General features: G+C 42.0%; 2 long non-coding RNA genes across 2 annotated transcripts in view; one reads left to right on the top strand and one right to left on the bottom strand.

Moving 5' to 3' along the window:
* Positions 1-3,568, top strand: part of LOC137624895 (uncharacterized) — a 227,285-nt gene extending 223,717 nt beyond the window's left edge. The window contains exon 2 of the long non-coding RNA XR_011040782.1: positions 3,369-3,568. This is a non-coding gene — a long non-coding RNA (uncharacterized lncRNA). The remainder of the gene's footprint in view (positions 1-3,368) is intronic.
* Positions 2,931-3,457, bottom strand: LOC137624894 (uncharacterized). Its single transcript, XR_011040781.1, has 2 exons — positions 3,319-3,457; positions 2,931-3,002 (listed from the first exon to the last, which is right to left on the bottom strand). It is a non-coding gene; the product is annotated as an uncharacterized lncRNA (long non-coding RNA).
* Positions 3,569-17,847: the final 14,279 nt, after the last annotated feature.

Raw genomic sequence — 17,847 nt, 5'->3', positions numbered from 1 at the left:
GCAATCCACCTCTGCAACATGCTGCCGTCGTCGCAATCCACCTCTGCAACATGCTGCTGCCATTGCAATCCACCTCTGCAACATGCTGCTGCCATTGCAATCCACCTCTGCAACATGCTGCTGCCATTGCAATCCACCTCTGCAACATGTTGCTGTTGTTGCAATCCACCTCCGCAACATGCTGCCGTCATTGCAATCCACCTCCGCATCTTGCTGTTGTCGTTGCAATCCACTTCTACAACATGTTGCTGTTGTTGCAATACAGCTCTGCAACATGCTGCCATCCTTGCAATCACTTCTGGAACATGCTACTATTGTTGCAATCCACCTCTGCAACATGCTGTTGCAATACAGCTCTGCAAGATGCTGCCATCCTTGCAATCCACTAATGAAACATGCTACTACTGTTGTTGCAATCCACATTTGCAACATGCTGCTGTCATTGCAATCCACCTTTACAACATGCTGCCGTTGTTGCAATCCACATTTTCAACACGCTGCCGTTGTTGCAGTCCACCTCTGCAACATGCTGATGTCATTGCAATCCACCTCTGCAACTTGCTGCTGCCATTGCAATCCACCTCTGCAACATGCTACTATTGTTGCATTCCACCTCTGCAACATGCTACCATTGTTGCAATCCACCTCTGCAAGATGCTGCTATCGTTGCAATCCACACTTTTCAACACGCTGCTGCCGTTGCAATCCACCTCCGCAACATGGTGCCGTCATTGCAATCCACCTCCGCATCTTGCTGTTGTCGTTGCAATCCACCTCTGCAACATGCTGCCGACATTGCAATCCACCTCAGCAACATGCTGCCGACATTGCAATCCACCTCAGCAACATGCTGCCGGCATTGCAATCCACCTCTGCAACATGCTGTCGTCGTCGCAATCCAACTCCAACATGCTATAATTATTGCAATCCACTTCTGCAACATGTCGCTGTTGTTGCAATACAGCTCTGCAACATGCTGTTGCAATACAGCTCTGCAACATGCTGTTGCAATACAGCTCTGCAAGATGCTGCCATCCTTGCAATCCACTAATGAAACATGCTACTGTTGTTGCAATCCACATTTGTAACATGCTGCTGTCATTGCAATCCACCTCTACAACATGCTGTCGTCGTTGCAATCCACATTTTCAACACGCTGCTGCCGTTGCAGTCCACCTCTGCAACATGCTGATGTCATTGCAATCCACCTCTGCAACTTGCTGCTGCCATTGCAATCCACCTCTGTAACATGCTACAATTGTTGCAATCCACCTCTAACATGCTGCCATCATTGCAATCCACCTCTGCAACAAGCTGCTGTCGTTGCAATCTACCTCTATAACATGCTTCCGTCGTTGCAATCCACATTTTCAACACGCTGCTGCTGTTGCAGTCCACCTCTGCAATATGCTGATGTCATTGCAATCCACCTCTGCAACTTGCTGCTGCCATTGCAATCCACCTCTGCAACATGCTACAATTGTTGCAATCCACATCTGCAACATGCTGCTGTCGTTGCAATCCACTTCTGCAACATGCTGCTGTCGTTGCAATCCACCTCTGCAACATGCTGCTGTCGTTGCAATCCACCTCTGCAACATGCTTCCGGCATTGCAATCCACCTCTTCAACAGGCTATCGTTGCAAACCACACTTTTCAACACGCTGCTGCCGTTGCAATCCACCTCCGCAACATGCTGCCGTCATTGCAATCCACCTCCGCAACTTGCTGTTGTCGTTGCAATCCACCTCTGCAACATGCTGCCGACATTGCAATCCACCTCAGCAACATGATGCCGGCATTGCAATCCACCTCAGCAACATGCTGCCATCATTGTAATCCAGCAACATGCTATAATCATTGCAATCCACTTCTGCAATGTATCGCTGATGTTGCAATACAGCTCTGCAACATAGTTGTTGCAATCCACATTTGCAACATGCTGACTATGCAATTCACCTCTGCAACATGCTGCCATCGTCACAATCCACTTCTGGAACATGTCGCTGTTGTTGCAATCCACCTCTGCAACATGCTGCTGCCATTGCAATCCACCTCTGCAACATGCTGTTGTTGCAATCCATCTCTGCAACATGCTACAATTGTTGCAATCCACCTCTGCAACATGCTTCCGTCATTGCAATCCACCTCTTCAACATGCTGCTATCGTTGCAATCCACACTTTTCAACACGCTGCTGCCGTTGCAATCCACCTCCGCAACATGCTGCCGTCATTGCAATCCACCTCCGCAACTTGCTGCTGTCATTGCAATCCCCCTCAGCAACATGCTGCCATCATTGTAATTCAGCAACATGCTATAATCATTGCAATCCACTTCTGCAACATATTGCTGTTGTTGCAATACAGCTCTGCAACATAGTTGTTGCAATCCACATTTGCAACATGCTGACTATGCAATCCACCTCTGCAACTTGCTGTTGTCGTTGAAATCCACCTCTGCTTAATGCTGCCATCATTGCAATTCACTTCTGCAACATGTTGCTGTTGTTGCAATCCACCTCCAACATGCTACCGTTCTTGCAATCCACCTCCAACATGCTACCGTTCTTGCAATCCACTTTTGCAACATGCAGTCATTGCAATCCACATTTGCAACATGCAGTCATTGCAATCCACATTTGCAACATGCTGATGTCGTTGCAATCCACCTATGCAACGTGCTGCCATAGTCACAATCCAGCAAAATGCTATAATCATTGCAATCCACTTCTGCAACATGTCACCATTGTTGCAATACAGCTCACAACAGTTGTTGCAATCCACATTTGCAACATGCTGCTGTCATTGCAATCCACATCTGCAATATGTTACCATTCTTGCAATCCACCTCTGCAATATGCTTTGGTTCTTGCAATCCACCTCTGGAACATGCTGGTGTCATTGCAATCCACCTCTGCAACATCCCGCCGTTGTTGCAATCCACCTCCAACATACTGCTGTTGTTGGAATCTCCTTGTAACATGCTGCTGCCATTCCACATCTGCAACAGACTGTCATTGCAATCCAACTCTGCAACATGCTGTGGTTTTTCCAATCCACCTCTGCAACAACATACTGAACAGCCTTATGACGAACAAACATTACCTAATTTTTAATAACTTGACAAGTGCTCCCTCAAAATGTTTCATTTCTTATTTATTGTTTTCAAAATCATAATGATTCTGCAATTTCCCTTCTTCCCAAGTAGATAGAGCTAATGATCCTATGTAAAATAGTAAAGTAGTGTTCATGCATTTTAGAAAATTTAGTATACCAATATAGTAAAATGTTTTAATTGTACAAGGTACCCAATTTACCTTGCTTCTATCCTCATTATCTTATTTAAAACAGATTTTCCCTTTTACAGATATCCATGGGCAGCAACAAGTGGCAGAGAAATTTTCTTGAAAAAACCATGGAAAAAAAAGTGGCTTGGGAAACTTTTACGTGACTTCTGGATGCATTTTCCCTCGTGTTGTGATGTCATCTTTCTTGGCCTGGAGGGGTGATAAAAACGGTAAAATTTTTTATGGAATATTTTTCCAAATAAAAAACAATGATTCATAATGATTTTCATTAACCCTAGGCATAACATTCATTATAAAAGTATTTATATAAAGATTTTCATACATTAAATTGAGGCAACTTAGAAGGTTTAAGCTGGAAATTGCTATGAGCACATAAGAGGTTTGCACAATTCTATGTATGCCCCCTATTTGTTAAGAACTATACTTGCATCCCTACAAAATTCAACAATGTAAAATAATGTAAATGATGCAAGTTATTTTTTAATCAAGCATTATTGTTCATAGGATTGCATTTGTATAACGCAAATTCTTGAATGTGGTATATAAGCAAGGATCACTTGATTTTAAAAGTAGGAAATTGAAACCATTATCTATTATTGCAATAAAATCTACAATTTCCAAGAGAAAAAAGGATATGGAAAACCCTTTTAAAGTAAAAAAATACCTATGGAAAAAAAAGTTTGAGTAAAAACATTTGATTAAAAAAAATGGAGTAAATTATAGATTTCTTGCAAAATTCACATTTAACGCCAATGCTAACCAATTTTTCCTTATCGATTTTATATCCAAGGCCCGTGTCCACACGAGCTTTGCTCGATGAACTTTGGTTAAAGTGATGTCAGAAGTGTAGAAGCAGTGAGCAAAGTTCAGTATTATAGTTTATTTCATATGATTCCCCAAGTAATGAGAGGAGTGTTGGATGGTGTTAAAGACTGGAGAGATGGCATTGCCTGAAGTATGAAATTACATTTGCCAGTGTTTAAAAGTGGAGGATACAGAAACATGTTCAATTTTTATTTGTCCCACGAGGCAGCTTTAACCCCGATAGTTGTATATAGCCCAGTGAAGAAAGGAAATAATTATAAACAACCAAAATAAAACATTTTTTGCCTATAGTCTCTTTACATAAGAAAGATCTGAATGTTATTACTTGTTAGTTTTTATAGTTTAAGACTAGGAGGAAAAATAAGATAACACCATGCCTAAGTCTACCCACAAGCAAGGGAACTCCAGTCCCAAGACAGTGGCACTACCCAAGCCTAGGAAAGGTTTGATTTTGGAGTGTCTTTCTCTTACAAGAGCTGCTTACCATATAGCTAAACAACTTCTTCTACTCTAACCAAGAAGAAAGTAGCCAATGAACAAATTACAAAACCTGGTGAATGGGAGCTCGGAGTGTTGATGAAAATGACATAAAAAAGGAGACCTGACTGATTGAAATAATTACAGAGGCATTACTCTTACGTCAGTTGTCATGAAAGTACATTTGTATGCTTATTCTCAAGTGTTTTTCATTAAATTTTGCTCATTCTCAAGAGGTTTTCATAAATTTTTCTCTCTAGTCTGAGAGATGAATAAAGATTGCAAAAAGCTAGTGTACTGACCAAATGTTCATTTTAAGACACATGGTACAGCATTGTGTAGATAAAAATCCACTTTTGATGGAATTTGTGGACTATGAAAAAGCCTTTAATAGTGTGCACCGGCAAATTTAGTGGAGAGTCCTGCATTATGATATTCCTCTTAAATATGTAAATCAGATCAAGGTTAATGGAGTCACCTATGTTGTTTATCTATGGATTACAAAATCTACGAGGACGATGGAGATGGTGAAGGAGTGGACTGGATTGATAAAAGGAAATTAGCAGACCTAGAGTATGCTGATGGCACTGTCCTTTATTAGCAGAACACCACAGTACTTAAAATGCTTGCTTACCAGAATGCATGAAATATCAAAGGAAGTTGGGCTGAAAATAAATAGGAGAGACATGATGAGACTGGAATATGTAATAGAGGGTGAAGTATCACTGGAAGGAGAAAGGATTAACGAGGTGGAATCATTTAAATACTTAGGAACTAAGATATCTAATACAGGGTCTTTGTTTGATTTGCTTTATTCAATCTTTCATTAAACTTAAATTCTAATGTTTAGGTTTAGTAAAATATGAAAATCAAATCACCTGAAATTACATAAAAGTCAGATTGTACCGTTTATCAGTTTAGAGAGATCGGTGTGGTATTGCAGCAAGGTGACCTGTTAGGTAGTAACAGAAAGGCGAGGCGAATGCATTGGATGTTTATTCGACAGATAACGAGCTTGTATGCAAACAGACGAGGGGTACAATGTCACAAAAATTCAAACAATCTTAATGCAATACCAAGCTTAAACAGGTTTTTCTATTCATTATCAGTGCGGGGAAGAGAGCAAGAGATTGAAAAGAAATGGCATTACAGTGTACAGTATAAGTGTGTCTGAATCATCCAACAGATTTTATACATTTGAGACCAAAGCCCTCAGAAGAATATTGAGAGTTAAATGGCAAGACTGTATTAGAAATTGAACTATAAGAGATTACTCGAGTGCCATACGTGGATGAGATCATGGTGAGGGGTAGATGGAGATGGTTCGAGCATGCTCTTCGCACTGATTAGTTCACCAAACATTCAATTGGGCTCTACAAGGTACTAGAAGAGCTGGAAATCCCAAGCCTACATGGCTGAGGACTACTGAAAAGTGAAGGAGGAGATAATGAATGTCTTGAGCTTTTAAATTAGGTAATACTTCTTCAGAGACGACTGGCAAAATCCAATTCCCTTTGCGTCGACAGGCATGGGAGGAAATGATGATGATGATGAATTTAACCCCTTGAACGAAGAAGAATTGTTTGGTAATCTCAGTGTTGTCAGGTGTGTGAGGACAGTGGAGAATGTGGAAAGAATAGACCAGACTATTTGGTGTACAGTACTGTACATGTACGCTAAGACAAAATAAGCCGCAACCAGTGAGAGGGCTCCAATGTAGTACTGTCTAGCTAGTCAAAGGACCCAATAACTAACAGTAGTATCTAAACGAGTGACTGGTGCCCTGGCCAACGTGACAAACCAAATTTTGTCGCATTTGCAAATAATGTGGGCTAGAATAAATAGGAAGAAAATTGGTGGAATAACAATACACTGTTCTTTCTGTATGTGCGACTGCTCATTTTCTCATTACTGTACTCATACACCAATCACTCTTGCTAAGGCTCTCAATGTTCAACTGTCTTTGTCTGGACGCAAGCATAAAAAAGATGTTTACCGAACTTGGTTAGATGGGAAACAAAGTTCGCCGAACAATATTCGGTCATGTTGACAGAGCCTTAGACCCGTTTAACATGCTAGAAAATATAACACGTCTGCAAAAATCTTTGAAATGGTCTTCATTACTCAAGTAATAAAAGCCTGTTCTATGCTGCAACATGTTATTGTTGATAACTGTATGCAAAAACTTAAAATGGGCATTTGTGTTTAGATTTAAGTGATGGAATGAGTAATAGTGTATTGGATATTAGTATGAAGAAGTGTCTGTAACCGTTAGATAACCTTTACTGAGAAGCAGTGTGATAATTCTTAAAATAAAATTTCCGTATAATGAAATATATTTCATGATATATTTCATGGTAATTAGACCATACAAGTAATTGAGCTTGCTTTTCTTGGCTGCCTTTTAGCTGTATACAATAGGGCGAATAAGAATTAATATTACACTATACAGATCTGTCATTAACAGAGATCAGAGAAACAAAAAATATGTAAAGGAAATTATTGTCACTCTTAAAATATTAAGTCTTACAGAAAATAATTTAGAAAAATTGTGCTGTCTGGATCAACCAACTTTCCTTCACACTTAGAAAAGTAATTAAGTGTTTCCTCGATAACATTGGGGGGGGGGGATCAATTTAATTAAGGCAACTAGTAAATGGAGCGGAGGTAAATCAACAAAGGTCTCTCTCACATACCTTACAATGCTGAATAGGCCAATCTACTTGAAATCCATATATGTGATATTTGTTGGCAGAATAGGAGTAAAGGTTGGCAAATTTACACGTGAACATCATCCTTCAGGAAACACCAATAATCATTAACTGAAAGAGTGAAATTTACCACAAAGTATCATGCATAAAGTATTGGTATATAGACTAAACCTATGTCTCATACTGTATTAATCCAGACATAGATGATTCTATCTTCGATTGTCTTCTTACCATTATGGCGAAGATACAAGATGATGATAGAAAGGCTTCTTTTGTCTTTGTTGGTGATTTTAATGCTCACCATAGGGAGTGGTTAAGTTCTATCTCTCCTACCCATCACCATGGCTTAAGAGCTTAAAACTTTGCCTCTGAATCAGGCTGTGAGCAAATCATAAATGAAGCTACTCACAGGTCTGGTAATTGCTTGGACCTCGTATACACTGACTCCCCTGGCGTTATAACTAGTAAGGTTGGTTCTCCAGTCGGGACATCTGATCATGCCTTGATTTCATTATTAGTGAAGACTGAGCAGCCTGTCCCTGATATATCATATTCTTGTAAAATTTATATGAAATCCCAAGCAGACTGGAATGGGATTTTACATGATCTTTTGTGCTTGAATTGGTCACAATTATATATTAGTGTAGATCCTGTTGTCCCTTTGAATGAGAATCTAGTCAACATAATTGATAGGCGTATCCCTTCTCGTGTGCTAAGGTACCGAGTGAAGGACAAACCGTGGTTCAATGATGATTGTAGACGTGCTTATTTGGAGAAACAGGAGGCCTATCATCTTTGGAAGGGTAACAGATCAGATTTGACCTGGAACAACTATACTCAGCTTCGAGCTTTTGCTCAGAGAGTTTATGCCTCAACTGAAAAGGAGTACAATTTAACCATAAAAGAAACACTTTCTGGTACAACTCAGGAACATAAATGGTGGTCTACCCTTAAATCTGCAGTCTTTGGTGTAGATGCAACAGTTCCTCCTTTACTTAAACCAGATGGCTTAGTCACTCACTGTCCAAAGGAAAAGGCAACCCTTTTGGCTGATGTTTTTGACAGTAAACAGAGTAATGAAAAACTTGAACTTCCTCATTCCTGTTTTCCTGATGCTAAACTAACTAGTTTAGCTTTTCGATCTCGTGAGATTAAAGCTCTGTTGATGGACCTTGATGCTTATGGAGGTGTAGACCCAAATGGTATTTTTCCTTTGTTTTTTTATAAAGACAGCAGATTTCTTAGCTCCAAAGTTATCTGTTATTTTGCGCAAGTTAGCAAGAAGAGGAGCTTTTAGCACTTGTTGGAGAATTGGTAATGTTACTCCTCTATGTAAATGTGTTTGTGGTAGCTCAAATCCCACGGATTAGCGCCCAATTTCCATAACTCCCATATTATCTAAAGTTTTTGAACGTCTTCTGGCAAAACGTCTTAATAGGTTTGCTGAAGGTAATCATCTACTCCCTAATTTGCAATTTGGTTTTCGTAAAGGCCTTGGAGCATGTGATGCCCTTCTCACAATCTCCAATGCTGTACAGAAATCCCTCGATTGTGGTCGGGAAGTTCGTATGATTGGCCTTGATTTTAGTGCTGCCTTTGACTGTGTTAATCATAAGGCCCTTGTTTTCAAACTGAAACAGTTGGGAGTGGGTGGGTCGTTTCTTAGCATTATTATTGATTTTTTAAGTAATAGATCTCAAAGAGTTGTTGTTGATGGGCACCATAGTGATTATAGGAATGTATTATCCGGTGTTCCACAGGGTAGTGTTCTTGGCCCATTACTTTTCATACTATATACACATGACATGTGGTTTGGCCTAGAAAACAAGCTTGTTGCATATGCAGATGATGCCACTCTCTTTGCATCAATTCCATCCCCTGAATGTAGATCTAAGGTTGGTGAATCCCTTATAGATTTAGCTAGAATTAGTGCATGGTGCAAATTATGGGGTATGAAGTTGAATCCTAACAAAACTCAAAGTATGATCGTAAGTAGGTCAAGGACGGTGGCTCCTCAACATCCGGATCTCAGTATTGATAATGTTTCTTTAAATATGTAGGACTCTTTCAAAATTTTAGGTGTGATTCTCGACAGTAAATTTACTTTTGAGAAACATATAAGGTCTGTGTCTTCTTCAATTGCACAAAAAATAGGCTTATTGAGAAAGTCTTTCAAGATTTTCGGTGATCAATCTATTCTGAAGAAGTGTTTTAATTCTTTCATTCTACCTTGTTTTGAGTATTGTTCTCCTGTCTGGTCTTCAGCTGCTGATTCTCATCGTAATTTGTTGGACAGAAACTTACGGTCTATTAAATTTCTTATTCCTGATCTAGATATTAATCTCTGGCACCGTCGTTCAATTAGTTCATTATGCATGTTGCATAAGATTTTTCATAACTCTGACCATCCTTTACATTCAGATCTCCCTGGACAATTCTATCCTGTTCGTAATACTAGGCAGGCAGTTAATTCTAATGGCCAGGCCTTCTCCATCACGAGGCTGTTACCAAGTTGTGGAATGATCTTCCTAATCGGGTGGTTGAATCAGTAGAACTTCAAAAGTTCAAAGTTGGAGCAAATGCTTTTTTGTTGACCAGGCGGACATGAGTCTTTTTTATAGTTTATTTATGACATATTTGTTTTTGATGTTGTTAATAGTTTATATCTGACATGTCTGTTTTGATGTTGTTCCTTATTTTAGAATGATTTATTGTTAATTTGTTCTCTTCATTTATTTATTTCCTTTCCTCACTGGGCTATTTTTCCCTGTTGGATCCCCTGGGCTTATAGCATCTTGCTTTTCCAACTAGGGTTGTAGCTTGGCTAGTAATAGTAATAATAATAATATTTCAACAACAGCAAGAAATCTCACCTGTTACAGTCCACAGAAGGCAATTAACGTGATACATACACAAGATGAACAAAATATGACTATTTACTGTTGTTACTAGTCTAATAGGGTTCTCAGACTACTAGCCTAACTTTATACTAGATATATATAAATGAGCTTTTAGATTCTTACACTAGCCTAGCACAAGGATTGTCATAGGTCAGTAAAAAAACAAAAACAAAAAAATCAACTTATTGTGGCCCTCTGCAGTCGGTAATGGTCGCATGGGTATAAGCCTGACAAACACACACCTAGGTTAATTTTCCCTTTGCCTGCACACACACACACTGAATAGTCTGGCCTATTTAATACATATTCTCCACTGTCCTCATACACCTGACAACATTGAGATTAGCAAATAATTCTTATAAATCCAAAGGGTTAACTACTGCACTGTATTTTTTCAGTGGAAACTTTCCTCTTGGTAGGGTAGAAGAAACTCTTTAGCTATGGTTAGCAGCTCTTCTAGGCGAGACACACTCCAAAATCAAACCATAGTTCTCTAGTCTTGGGTATTGCCATAGCCTCTGTACCATGGTCTTCCACTCTCTTGGGTTAGAGTTCTCTTGCTTGCGGGACTCGGGCACACTAATCTATCTAATTTCTCTTCCTTTTGTTTTGTTAAATTTTTATAGTTTATATAGGAAATATTTATTTTAATGTTGCTTTTCTTAAAATATTTTATTTTTCCTTGTTTCCTTGTAGCCTCTAGGAATCATAGGCATTACCATAGTCTAAGCAAGCTACCGGTATAAACTATCCTATGCAATTAACTGGAACAGATGACTTGCACACATCCACCCTACCATTAATATACACAAATTTCAATACATGTATACTCTGTGCTAAAATCGTGGAAAAAAAAAACCAGAAAACAATATAGGCAGGATTTCTCGAAGCCCTAAGACATTGTTCGTATGTTATAGTAAACAATACAAAGAAGAAATAAATACTTGGCTGTAAGGTAGTAAACTGGAGGGACATTTATAGATAAAAAAAGAAAAAAGGAAATTATTAAAACCACTAGAGTTATTGTTGATAAATATCTTCAATAAACAGTAGACTTTAATACTGTATTGAGGTTAATAAAGTCAAGTCTGAACTCAGAACATAACTCGAAAACAAAAAGTTGTTTTCAAGAAAAAAAAAATGGATTATGGTAAAAATGAGAAACCTTTAAATTGATACAATAGTCATATATTTCAATAATGAAATATAACATCTATATTCCCAAATATTAAACACATTGGAAATGGAAATCAAAGAAACAAATAAGAAAATAATAGATGTTTTCATGTGACGTCTCACATTGGCTGCAATAATTCTGTTGTCGAAAACTAGACACACAAATAGTATACTTTGGTACCTAGGGTTAAGAGTACTGTAACCAATTCAAATTTGCATGTTCATATTTAGTGTACTGTAACTGCCTGCGAGCAAAAATTTTGCGCCATATGGGCAATTTTTGTGGACAAGTATGATAGTGACTATCATGCGATACGCAGAAAGTTCATATGACGTGCAATACGGCACCCACGCACTGTTCACCCAGATAACACGAGGCTTTGGCACTGAAAGCAGAAAATCTTTTACACAGTGGAAAGGCCCAATTCCATGCTATTTGGAAGAAAGGCAAAGGCAGTCTCCTCCTAGATACCCTTGTGAAAATAAAATGGAAGAGTGTGAATAATTCAAGCATACTGAAAGAGTGAAGTAAGTGATTCAGTTTGGGATTATGAAAGTTTCAAGAAATAACTCCCAATATTTTACCTTTAGTAAAATATTAGCTCCTCCTCCCCCTCATGACAAAGTGAGAGATTTGTCTAAAAATTAATTCACAATGACAAATAGAAATACTGTATTAATTTCCAATATTAGGAGTTTTACTTAGTATAAATATGACAAAACCTTTAATTTATAAAGGGATTTTGACGAAGGAAAAATCTATTTCTGGGTGAGAGACCCGTGTCGCCCAGTGAAATGCTCCTCTAGCACACCATTTCTAAGGTATATAACTGCTATATATTACCAGAGAAAAAATTGCATAGGGATGCCAGGTTGAACCCAGCTCGCTCACCTATAAAAGGTGTCGATATATAATACTGGAGCGTGATAAATCACAACCAGAGGCCTCGCACCATTTAGATATCTCCTGTCAAAATCCCCGAACAGCAAGGTGCCGTTCCACCTCCCACTACTAAAGTACCAACAATCCCACGCCAGTGACGTCACTCCTTATAGCACCCCAGATTGGGGCCCAATTAGGGAGGGACGGGTGGGTTCACTGGGCGACACGGGTCTCTCGCCCAGAAATAGATTTTTCCTTCGTCAAAATCGCTTTTCTGGGCTCCGACCCGTGTCGCCCAGTGAAATCTTACCAGAGAATGGGGACCCAATATGTCTAACTACCTGAAAAGAGAATAACACAAAATAACAGAGCTGATGAGTTTAATATAAAAAAAGAGGGATGTAGAAACCCGTAAAATTAGATCAACATGTATATGACATTGATAAAAAGACATGGGAAACAAGCAATAATGAAACCCATAGGTAAAATGCAACAGATATGAAGTGGGAATCCAGCTTGGTAATCAAAAACGCAAAATAAAATCAGCTCGGGGATCAAGAACAAATGTAATGAAAACAATTCGTGAAATTGAACAATTGAATAAAGGGATTTTGACGAAGGAAAAATCTATTTCTGGGGAGAGACCTGTGGCGCCCGGTGAAAAGTCCTTCTTGTATATCTTTTCTGATAAAAACCTTCCAATTATACCAGAGAAAGATAAAAGCATGGAATGCTGAGGTTACAACCCTCGCGCGAGCACCTTTTGGGTGTCGTGTATAAAGCAAAGGCGCGTGAAATCCACTATTCACAGGTTGTCTTCCATTTAGTTAATTCCTTCGCCAAAGGGATGGGCCGATACAGAGGCCCTAGACACACCCCCATCGCCGCACCACCACGCCACGACGCGAGCGCCATCTGAACAACATCCTTCTGTAATGACCATGATGGTTTGGAAAGGAAAGGGTGGGATCGTGTAAAATAAGGGGAAGGGTTTCACCGGGTGCCACAGGTCTCTCCCCAGAAATAGATTTTTCCTTCGTCAAAATCCCTTTTCTGGGTCGAACCTGTGGCGCCCGGTGAAAATGTACCAGAGAATGCCTTCCAAGCCCAACAATAACTACTAATTTAATAAGGGGAGAGAAACAACACCATGTAAAGAAAATCATATATAATTAAGGTAAGTAGGCATAAAATATAAACTAGCCACAGGGCATAGTGAGAGTAAGGATAAACAAACATGATAACAAGGAAACCTCTGAGTATCAGAGGAAAACGTGCAACAAAACTGACATGGCTAAGAATATCCCAACTTTATAACAACGGAAAACAATAATAGTTACAATCATATTAACCTAATATGTAATACACTTAGGGCTAACGAACCACCAAGGAAGCGGCGTCGTGGTGCGAGTGGCGGGTAGGAGGGAGAAGAGAAGAGATGGATGAAAGGAAGAACAAAAGATCAATGAGGAGAGATAAGGCTCCCAGCTGCAACCGTTGGGTATTTAAGAGCCTGTAAGTTCTTTAGATAGTGGCGTTTGAAGACCATAGGCGATTTCCAACCCGTGTACTTCTTAAGGTTATCAAAGTCCATATTCTGGAAATAGTTGATGGAGGTAGCTATCGATCGGATATCATGAGCATGGGGAAATGATCCCGGATTGGCTTGTTTAATGAAGTATAGGATCTGTTGCCTAATGCCACGTATGGAAATGGTACCTCCTTGTTCTCTGATAAACAAGGGGCCAGACGATCGGGTAGCAGTCCTGGCTAAAAAGGCCCTGAAAGTGGTGACCGGACATAGAAAAGTATCTTGGAGAAGAGGAATAATCTTCCAAGGGGACCACCTATTTTGGGGGTCCTCGTTCTTAGCTAGGAACGCCCTGTCTGGTGAAAGAAGTACCTCACCTGAAGGGAGGAAATCCATGTTCTCTGAGTTTCGTGAGAGAGCTGCTAGTTCTGAGATTCTGGAACCCGAGGCCAAAGCTGTTAGAAATAAAGTCTTCCTAAGAAGAGTGATATAAGAGCAGGATTCGTTGTCCGTGTCGGAGGCCAGTTTGAGGACATCATTTAGAGACCAAGAGACCTTTTGAGGACGGACCGAAGGTCGAAGCCTAGCACATGCTTTTGGAATAGATGAGAAATAAGACTCCGCCAGGTTAATGTTAAACCCAACCAGGAAGACTTTCCTCAGAGCTGACTTAATGGTGGTTATAGTGCTAGCTGCTAGGCCTTTGTCAAAAATGGACCTAAAGAAGGAGATGGCTAAATTAGGAGTCATAACCGAATGGTCTGAAGTCCTTAAGAAATCCGCTAGTTTCTTAACCGCCGAATCATATTGGCGAATCGTTGAGTCCCTTTTGTCTGATTCTATAAAGAGGACATTATCTGGGTCGATGTTTGCGTCCCTACGTGCCGCAAACTTCATGAAATCCACAAAGTTAGGGTTTTGGCTATCCTTGAGGAATCTGACACAGTCCGTGTTTGGACCACCTGGGTCAGTTTGGGGAATGGGATCCGGAAGGGACGGAGTTTCAACTCGAGGAGGAGAGGAAACCAACTGCTCTTTGGCCAGTGAGGTGCCACTAAAGCTACTGCCCCGTTGAAGGAGCGGAGTTTGTGCAAGACTTTCAGTAGAAGATTCACTGGAGGGAATAAGAAGATCTTCTGCCAATGGTTCCAATCCAGGGTTAATGCGTCCATGGCATAAGCCTGAGGGTCCAGGTTCGGTGTCACATAACATGGGAGCTTGTGATTGAGTCGGGTCGCGAATAGATCTACCTGGAGACCTGGAACCAGCCTGAGTATCCACCGGAAGGAGTGCATGTCCAGGGACCACTCCGATTCCAGTGGGCTCGTCCTGGATAATGCGTCTGCTATCACATTCTGGACTCCTGCTAGGTGAGTTGCTGACAGGAACCAGTCTTTGTCGGCTGCCAAGGTGAAGATAGTGACCAGGATCTGATTCAGGTTGGGTGATTTGGACCCCCCCCCTGTTGAGGCAGTGGACTACGGCCGTGCTGTCTGAGACTACTCTGATGTGGGTCGACCTCGGAGGGGAGATTCTCTTCAGGGTCAAGAACACCGCCATGGCTTCGAGAACATTGATATGGAACTGTCTCATGGCGGGTGACCAAGAGCCCTGAAACATCTGATGTTGGGAGTAACCCCCCCAACCACTCAGAGACGCGTCGGTATGAATTGTCACTTGTGGAGAGGGGAACTGTAGAGGAACCGACTTGGAGAGGTTCCTCCGATCGGACCATGGTTGTAGTCTCATTTTCAAGACAGAGGGGATCTTCGAGGTCTTGTCTCTTAAAGGTATTGTCGCCCTCTTTCTCCAAACTCGATTGATGTCTTTGAGTTTGGCTTTTAATAGGAGATCGGTCAGTGAGGCAAACTGGAGTAGGCCGAGGACTCGTTCTAAAGCTCTTCTGGACACCTGTTTGTATTTGAGAAAGTTCCTGACCTTGGAAGCTATCTCCCTCACCTTCTTGGGAGGAAGGGAGAGCTTGTGCTTTGAGAGGTCCCAACGGATGCCTAACCATTCGAAGAGGCTTGATGGTTGTAGGCGGGACTTCCGGAGGTTGACTTGGAAGCCCAGTTTGGCGAGAAAATGGAGTACCTTCGACGTAGCTCTTTTGCATTCCTGGTGCGACTGGGCCCAAATGAGCCAATCGTCCAGATAGGCGACGATTTGTATCCCTTGGTGTCTGAGTTGCTCGAGCACCGTCTCCCCCAGTTTCGTGAATACCCTGGGGGCAATGCTGAGACCGAAGGGCATGACTTTGAATGCGAAGGCTCTCTTGCCGAGACGGAAGCCTAGGTAAGGAGAGAAGTTTCGAGCTACTGGGACATGATAATAGGCGTCGGTAAGATCGATAGAGGTGGTGACGGCCCCACGGGGAAGTAAGGTCCGTACCTGAGAGATAGTCAGCATACGGAACTTGTCGCAAAGGATGTAAGAGTTGAGCTTCGACAAGTCCAGAACTACCCTCAACGCCGACGAGTCTTTCTTCGGGACTGTAAACAGGCGGCCTTGGAATTTCAGGGATCGAACCCGCTTGATTGCTCTCTTCTTGAGTAACTCCGCAGTGTACTCTTCCAGGATGGGAGTGGGTCTCTGGAAGAAGGTCACCGGTGGAGGAGGGGATCCCTGTGACCATTTCCAACCCAAGCCCCTTGATATTATGCTGTGAGCCCATGGACTGAAGGTCCAATGATCCCGGAAGTGATAAAGTCTCCCTCCTACCGGCATCACATCATTGGGAGGGAGTGAACTTAGGGCCCCTCCCTCCACGGGAACCCCTTGCTCTGGGCCCGCCGCGTTGGCGGAACTGTCCTCTACCTCTGGAACTCCCTCTTTGGTATCCACGAAAGGAACCGGAGGGTTCGTAGGCAGGGTTGTATGCAGGTGAGGGCATCCAAGAGGGGTTGGGCTGTGTACCAGGGGGAGCAGCGAGGTAGACTACCTGCTGAGGAGGCGCCTGTTGTCGAGAAGTCGAGGCCGCGGAAGGCTGTGGGGACGAGGTACCCCGGGCCGCTTTGTAAGGACTAAACCTCAGCTTCTTCTTGAAGAACGTGTGTCTCTGGGGTTCGAACCTCTTTTTGGCTGAGAGACCCCACCTTACCTGCAAATTCTGGTTTGCCCTTGCTGCGTCCTGAAGAACCTTATCCACCTCGGTCTGAGGGAAGAGGGTCTTACCCCAGCAGGAGGAAGCTATCAGTCTGTTCGGCTCATGCCTGATGGTGGCCTCCGACAGAACGAACTTCCTGCAACTAACCCGAGCTGACCAGAAGTCATGGAGATCTATTTGGTAGGATAGCAGCTGGTTCTTTGTGGCGACTCTGAACAGCGTTTCATCTGGGTAAAGAGATGCAAGGGACTCCATGGAGGTGATGGATTGGAGGGACCTAGCAAGTCTAGGGTCTCGAACTCAGTTTTGAGAAGACTCTCTATTAATCTGGGAAGCTTCTCAGAGAAAAGAGTAGAGGCACAGTCCGGGTCTAGTTTCCCCACCGTGAAGGTAGAGGCCGCAGCATCCCAGGCTGCCGAGGAACCCGGAATAAGCAAAGAGGTGGGGTCCGTCTCCTTGAGAGCCGGCATGGAAGAGCCTTCTTTGATGGCCTGTATAGTCAGCTCTGTGACTTTGTCTATGAGCGGCAAAGAGATGGAGGCCGCTGTCGTAAAAATAGTGTAGGAATCTTTGTGAGGGGTGAGCTTGGAGTTAATACACCCCCACTCTGATAGTGTTCTGGCCCAGATAGCCTGGGCCTGCTCTTTTGGAAATATGACCGTTTCCTTCGGTACCTTGTCCATACGGACCAATGCATGTTCCTTTAACCGTACAAAACCATTGAACGGGAATGCTAGGCCCGGGGGATAGAACTCCAGGTCCTCTAGAGGGCGGGTGCCCATGCCCTCCAGAGTTAGGGAGCCATCTACGAATGGAGCATGCAAAGCAAACCGCCAAGGATTGTTTTTATCGAAGGGCGGCAGCTTCGATGCGTCTGGGGCAGAAGGGGGAGGGAACTGAGTTCCGGCGCGGATCAGAGTAGCCATCAT

Source organism: Palaemon carinicauda, chromosome 31, assembly GCF_036898095.1.
Source record: "Palaemon carinicauda isolate YSFRI2023 chromosome 31, ASM3689809v2, whole genome shotgun sequence".
Lineage (NCBI taxonomy): Eukaryota > Metazoa > Arthropoda > Malacostraca > Decapoda > Palaemonidae > Palaemon > Palaemon carinicauda.
The sequence above is the reverse complement of the archived record's forward strand: the minus strand, read 5'-3'. Positions and strand labels throughout refer to the sequence as shown.